The sequence below is a fragment of the Zosterops lateralis genome (genome assembly GCF_965231275.1).
Source record: "Zosterops lateralis genome assembly, chromosome: W".
Lineage (NCBI taxonomy): Eukaryota > Metazoa > Chordata > Aves > Passeriformes > Zosteropidae > Zosterops > Zosterops lateralis.
Window position 1 is genome coordinate 6,442,455 of NC_139801.1, and position 7,885 is coordinate 6,450,339.

Sequence of the window (7,885 nt, forward strand, 5' to 3'; positions counted from 1 at the left end):
AGGGCTTACATTCCAAGGGAGACTTCAATCTTCCTTGGCAGATACCTGTCTATTCAAACTAAGACACACTTTTAAAATTAAGAGCTTTACCAACCCTCAATGTGCAAAAAATCGCTGTACACCAGTACCAGAATGTGTCAGTACAACTGTGTGTTGTGAGAAGAGCTGACTCCATGGTTCCAGGCTTTCCCTGAGGACACATCAGTCATTGTCTGAGCCCAGTGGGGGCAGGAAGACCAGGGCATCACTGTACGAGTGGCCGTAGGGCCTGAGCCTGTACACCCCGTACATCATCAAATGCATGTGGTTGGGGGCCAGCCTGCTGAAGGTGATGGCCATGTCAGAGCAGCAGCCATCCACCACCTGCTGCGGGTGAGTGGATATGGCCTCCTTAATGAGGACCCCAATGGATTTAGTGTTAAAGACGTCTTTCCTTTCTGAACCTTCGGCATTTTCAGCAAATATGACAGTGTACTTCAGGCAGATTGCCAGCTGTTTGTCCTCTGCAAGTTTCCAAATCATACCTCCCTGCTCTGGACACTTGTCAGGGTCTCCAAGAACACAGGAGAGTCATCTTAGTGACTCAATGCTTAAGACGATTCCTCCCTCACCATGTACACACTCAAGATCACCAGGTTTCACAGTGTGGCCTAGGTAAAAGGCTGTGAGGGGTCTTTTTTCAGTAAGAAATACTTGAGATTTTCAATTATAGCAAATGTTGTTGGATATGCAAGGAAGAACCAGCTGAATTCATCCTTATAGCGTTCATACATTATCTTGTAAGCTTTCCGCATCATCGTCCACATATCATTTGAGTTGATGGCTACAGAATTGAACACTTTGACATTTTCCAAGCTGTAGAATTCTGCCTTGTCACAGTGTTTGCTCCAGGTCTCCCTTGCTGCAGCCTGTTACCCCACGCCTTTAGAGGGGCAACACGTTGGGACGTGGGTGCGGACCTTCACAGAGGACAGCAGGCAGCAGCTTGGTGAAACATGGAAAGCTCCTTTATTATCTGACTCCAAAGGCTTATATACATTTTGTACAGAGGGCCAAGATTGGCCCAAAGAGGTTACAACCTCCTGACTCCATTGGTCACTATGACCATCAGTCAAGTTCTCTCTCAGAGAACAAGAATGCAAAACATACTGATAATTTCTAAGAATACAATATTGTTTACATGAAGCAGCGTGAGAAGCTGCTGCAAAGACTCAAACACTTGAAAGCAAGAAATGCAGGGACGACAGCAGCCCAGTGCTCCAGATCTATTGGTTTGACAAGGATGATACAGAAACATGAATGCTTTTACTAAGCTCCACACGTTCACCTTCTGAAAGGTTTAATGTTGCAGTGCATTTTGAGTTTTCTAAAGTTCTGTATGGTTTTTGTTTTTAAATTTCTGTAATAGTTTATTCCTACCCATCCCTCTTTCCCAAATCCCTGTTGTTTACCCTCATTAGCCCTCTCTCAGCCCATTGTATCTTCCATTGTATCTTACCTATTGACACACCCTAGTCTTTGAGCACCCTGGCGAAGCTAGGTGACTCAGCCCAGTTTCAGGTTCCCCACACTCCTTTTGCCCCAAAATAGCCATGTCAATGTCCCCTGTACCTAAGCCACTCCCCTCATTTCCAAAGGGAGCGCCCCTGTACTTAAGGGCATGTAAGAGCTAAAACAGCTCACTCACACTCTGACACCAGGGCCATCGGCCTGAATAAACCTTCCTAATTACCACCAAGTGTGAGTCCGCTCCTTCTTCCAGCCAAGAGCACATCTCAGTTTGAAATCTGGACCCAAAGGAATAACTCGATTATATGGTATCTGAAGAGCAAGCTAGCCGGGAAACCAGCTCGGAAGAACCATAGTTTAAGACATCTTCCTTGTTGGGAGCCTGGATGTGATGATGCTCGTGGTGATGTTCTTTGGTCCCGTGGCCCACCTTAATGTGTCTGAGGAGTGTAACCAACATGCAGAAGGCTCCTTCAAGCACCACACCCTTGATGAAGGAGCTGCTTTCAGAAATCATTTTTCCTAGAAAAGAGATGCACTGTAAGAACTTAAAGGAATAACCGCACTAGAGTGGGTTCCATATGGTTCTAATGCAGTTCTCAATTTCTAAACCCAGCTGCAGTTCCCATATCTCCCGCACCAGGTCAAGGTTGGTGAAAGCAGTGGCGATGTCCAGGTTCCCGGTCGCGGCTCTCAGTAACAGTACAACACAAGCCCTGTGCCGTGGCCCCTTTCTGCTACCGTGACCGCAGGGCTCTGGCCCCACTGCCTCCTCTCCTGCAGCACTGAGGCTGTGAGATGGGCTAGAGCGCTGATGTGGCCACATCACGGCCTGCGCACAGCAGCGTTTCCCGGGGAGCCTTCCTGGAGCCTGGCCCCCGCCTGCCCTGCTCCATGGTGCTTGGTGCCAGAGCCGCCACAGTTCCCCGAGCTCCCCGACCTGCAGCAGTACCGCTGCTCACCGGAGCCACTCACACCACCCCTTCCTGTGCCGCTGGAAGGGCCGCGTGGCCGCCCCAGGCTCCGCACGCTCGGCCGGGCTGGGGCACCGCCTGGTGGTGTGCGCACGGCCCTGCCTGCCTCACAGCCCCACCCATCCCACGCTCTCCCCTCAGGGGTCCACGCTGCTCCCGTGCTGCTCGCAGAGTGCTGCAGGGACACCCATGGGCCCTCCCGTGCCAGTGCAGTTGTTAAAGAACCTTCCCAGTCTGACTGTTCAGGAGACCCTTGGCAGTCATGCTCCCAGCACCAGAGAGTTGCCGCTGGGACAGAAGCCTCTTCATGGTGGCTCCAGTGACACGATGGGTCCCCCGCTTGGTTCCCCGACACACCGCACTCACAGAGTCAGACCAGGTTTCCCATAGCTGAGTCTCAGACATCTTGTCCCATAAAGGGATTTATTCCCGGCACAGCAACACATAAAGAGCTCTAGCTAGTGCCTCGGAGGAGGATCCCAATTAAGCAACCCCTGGGCTTTTATCCCGTTACAGTGTGCCCTCCCACAAGTCTCACTCTCCCTCCTCAGGCTTCTGCTCCTGCTCCCATCTCTCTGTCCATCCACCTCACTGGCACCCATCCTCTTCTCCTTTGTTATCCAACAAGATCGGCAGTTCCTGGCTCCTGCTGTCTATTTCCATTCACCTGGTTGGCATCGCCCATCTTTATGCCCTTTGTTATCCCAAAGATTGGCAGTTCAGAACTTGCCTTGAGATCCCACCCAGAGCTCAATCTGTATCTCAACCCATATCTTCCAAGAAAAGTTCAACTTTTCAGCACAAACTCTGCTTTTAAGTGAGAAGATATATGAATGGGGACAGAATAGTAAAGGAAAGGCAGAATTGTCCTTAAACTGCATCCAGGGTCAAATCAAATATATACAAGTACATCTAGGATCAAATATATATCAAGTATATCAGTATCTCAGGTGTTATGTGAGACATACTATATTAAATGATTTGTGCTGAAATAAAGTAAAAATAAAAAGCAATAAGCAGATACTGGTTCCGGGAAAACTAGGTTTGCATTCAGGGATGGGTGGCTCTGGCAAAAGAAGAAAAGAAATCAACATCTGAAAAGAGAGTCCTGGCCTTGGAGATGGGCCGTTAAAGGTGATTAATCAAAGATACGCTAAATCAGATAAGCCTCAATGACTGGGCGCACCCGATGCTGCCTTCCCGGAAAATTCATCAATTCATCAGGCTCTGCTCAAAAATCTATTCAGAAGAAAAACTGTTTCAAAAGAGGACTCATGAATACACAATCTGAGCAAAGGTGGACAAAGGAACCCGGCCTGGAGAAAAATAAACAGTATAAAAACTGGACTCATGGTGGTGAGATTTGTGAACGATTTGGGAATGAAGGAGAACTGGTGTGATAGAGGCTTGTCCATACGTTCACCCAGTGTCGATCCCGGGACTGGGGCTGTCTTTTTATCCTGGCTTTCTGTGTTCGCTGTTAGGTGAAAAATAAATTTTGTGGTTTTTTTTTTTTTTATTATTTTTTTTATTTTATTTATTTTATTTTTCAAATCTGGCTGTTTCATTTATAACATCAGGTATATCCAGGGTCAAATCCTGGAGATACTGCCATAAATTTCCTAACCAATACAATAAACTGTGCTTAAAGCATGGTGCATTTTACTTGCTTTTCTGCCTCCCTGACAGAGAGCACAACACACACAAAGTTAATATTTAGAGTAAACCAAAAACTTTATTTTCAATTAATATAACTTTTTATTTCCTTCAGTGATAATTGTTCTGATCTCCAGATTGTCAGAATCTTTCTACACGTCAACTCTCAAGAACTTGGAGTTGACACCTGATTTGAATGAGCATCACAGAACAACAGTTTGCTCCCTTTTACTACCTGCCTCTTCGGAACAAAAAAAAAAAAAAAAAAAAAAAAAAAAAGAGGTTTTACCTGTTTTGTCTCTCTTAGTTGATCAAACTGTACCCTTAGGCCAACACAGTGATTAGGATAAAGTCCTATATAGGTTTTCCCTGCATTGTAAGGTATATCCTGGCTGGATGGATTTAGCATGTTTTATATTAGTCAATTTACAACTGAGGTGCTCTGGATTTTATGGCATTGCTGCCCGTTCCCAAGAGAAAACACAAACCAACAGAGTGTCAGTTTATGCGGTGCTTTATTTGAGGCCCCGGGGACCTGAGGACTAATGTCTCAAAGTCAGCGTCCCAAGTTGGTTACAAAAGATGCTCATCTTTTATACCTTTGTTACAAGTCTTACTTCATCAGCCTATGTGCAGTCTCCTACGTATTTTACTTTATTCATCTTACAGGTAACCTTTCTAAAGGCTATAAATTTTGCACGCTTGCTCTAGCTAAAATAAAGCTTAATTCTCTAAGCTTAACTCCCACCATAGAAAACATTTTATTGGTAACCATGTAATCATATTTCACAAGTAATTTGTATACCTATATGTACTACATGCTCTACTAAGTCCTTTAAACGTTGTTCCTTACATCAGCAGATTCTCAGGCCTCATTTCTCAGGTTTGGTTCCCATGGGCCTGCACAGGGACCAACTCCTTAGCCTAACTACTGCTAACGGAGGCCTTATGGCAACAACTCCCCCCTTTTGAGCATTCTTCAACCAGTTGCAAGGATGCTCAATTCTCTTCTTCATGCAGCAGTCTCTATATAAGATGGTGGTGGAGTAATTCTTCTCATGACTTCATTTCGGGTCATGGCCTTCATGACTCTTCTCGTATGCATCCTTTCCCTAAAGATCATTCCTAAGAAACAACGATATGCTACAAAAATAATCACAACCAAGATTATAATCATTATTACATATTGAATAACAGAGGATATCCAACCAGAAACCTGGATCCCTAAAGAGCTAAATATTGCTCCAATCCAATTGTGTTCAGCATCTTCTTTGGTTTCCTGTATCTTAGACTCTATATCATCCAATTGACTTATGTCTTTTTCTATTTCCTTTGTAGCGTTTGGGATATGGATACAGCAATGATCTGTTCTATCATGTAGGTACCCGCAGACACCATGTTCCTTTAATAACAACATATCCAATGCCTTTCGATTCTGTATAGCCATCCTACTAGTTGCTTGTAGCTGCAAATTCAAATCCTTAAACCCCTTTTTAGTGGCTGATGCTAATCTCTCAGTTTGTCCCAAAAGCCGGTAGAGCATTTCCCTATTTCTATAGGTCGATATGGGAGCAAATAATGATTCTAACATCCAACCTAATTTGACCCCTCCTGATGGTTCATGCCACTCATCTTCTGGATTTATTCCCTCCATGACCTCTCTTTTATTCCTCCTTCCTATGTCCAAATCTGTCAATCTTGACTGTTTCCAGAATGGGCATAATGTGGGCACTCCCAACGTTATTTGGGTTACCAATCCATCTATAGGTATATGTGTGGTCCACATTCCATGTCCCATGACCCATACTAAATTCCCAGGATTTCTTATGGTAGTAGTTTTGCAATTCACCTGCTTTTGCCCTTTTAATTCTCCTTTTATAGAGTGGTTGTATCCTCTACATTCCCATCCCCATTTCAGCAAAATCTTCACTGGTACCAGCCCTATCTGCTCTCCTGGTGTATCACACGTAATTACCCTTGTGCAATTCCATGACTCTACTTTCTCTGTCATTTTCCTATGACTTGTTTCTGCTGTCAGGACATGGGTATGTGTCTGGTTCTTTCTACCAGTCCATTGTATACACCATCCAATTTTCCCTAGATAACTATATGTTTCCAGCAAGCTTGGCCCCCAGATTGCTTGCCATGTAGTCCACTCTTCCTTGCCATCCTGGCAAACCACTTCATAGTAATATTTTGTAGTGGGCATTTTATGCGATTGTACCTCATCATATTCACACCATCCTACATTTTTGAATCGTCCAATCGTGATAAATTTGGAATTGGGTAAGGCTTCACAATCCCCTCTGCTTCCAGGTGATGACCACTGTTTGCAGAGAGTTGTTGTTTTAACTGTCCACTCAGTACGGTTATGCAACTCTTTCCTACATTCCTTTGTCCCATTTCTGGTGATTGGAGGCATTTCAGTGATAGGAATAATTCCCCAGGGTATGGGATCCCCTGCTGCATGGGGTAAAGGTAGACAAGCAGTTATGGATGACACATTCTGAGTTTTTCCAAAGTCTCGTATCAGTCCTACTACCAGATTTTCCTGTTTAGAGTTTCTTGGTAACCCTACCTCATTATCTACCTGCCGAGTCACTCTCATCTCACCTAGGTACATCATCGTTCTTGCATGTGCCCACCAATCATCCTGTGCTATCCAACACCAGTAAATGCCTTCATCTTTTCCTGGCTGCACATTCCTTACTATCAGGATAACTGATTCTCCTAATCTTCTTTCTATCTGATACTTCCTACCTTCGTTGGAATCAGCGCCATTTCAGTCCAGACCTTTCTAGCAGCTTTTCGTGCGATTAAATCAGCCAGCCGATTCCCTCGACAAATCTTTCCCTCATCTTTCTGGTGTCCTTTCACATGCATCACAGCCACTTCCACTGGCTTATACACAGCTTCCAGTAGCAGCAGGATCTCATTCCGATGTCGAATGGATGTCCCCTGTGAACTTAACAGTCCTCTCTCTTTCCATAAAGCCCCGTGTACGTGCAGAACTCCAAATGCATATTTTGAATCTGTCCATATATTTACCTTTTTCCCACTGCTCAGGACCAGGGCTCTGATTAATGCTATAATTTCAGCCTTCTGTGCAGATGTTCCTTGGGTGAGGGCCTTAACTTCCAGCACCTGCGTGAGGGTCACCACCGCATACCCGGCATACCTGGTTCCATTCTCTACGAAGCTGGATCCATCGGTATACAGTTCCCAGTCTGGCACCTCCAGGGGCACATCTCTCAGGTCTGGTCGGCTAGCGTATACCTGCTCGATGGTTTCCACACAGTCATGTGTTAATTCGCCCTCATTCTGTTCACTGCGGAGGAACTCTGCTGGATTGATGCAATTAGTCACTTTGAGCTCAACATCATCCTGTTCTCTGAGCAATGCATGGTATTGTAACAATCTGCTAGAGGACATCCAATGCCCCCCTTTTTGTTCCAAAACTGCCAGTACCATATGGGGCACAAACACCTCCATCTTTCTCCCCAGAGTCAATTTTCGGGCCTCCTGGATCAGTATTACTGTGGCTGACACTGCCTGCAAGCATGCCGGCCATCCTGCGCTCACAGTGTCCAATTGTTTAGAGAAATACCCAACAGGCCTCTTCCACGATCCGAGGGTTTGGGTTAGTACGCCCAGGGCTAGTCGCTGCCTCTCATTGACGTATAGCTGAAAGTCTTTATTTAAATCTGGTAGGCTGAGTGCAGGTGCCTCTTTCAAGGCCCGTTTCA

General features: G+C 45.4%; 1 pseudogene across 1 annotated transcript; it reads right to left on the minus strand.

Moving 5' to 3' along the window:
• Window positions 1–201: 201 nt before the first annotated feature.
• LOC310922258 (C1GALT1-specific chaperone 1-like) lies at window positions 202–2,026 on the minus strand (annotated as a pseudogene). Its single transcript has 3 exons — window positions 1,861–2,026; window positions 1,252–1,330; window positions 202–908 (listed from the first exon to the last, which is right to left on the minus strand). The product of its transcript is annotated as a C1GALT1-specific chaperone 1-like (transcript).
• Between the last annotated feature and the right edge of the window lie 5,859 nt (window positions 2,027–7,885).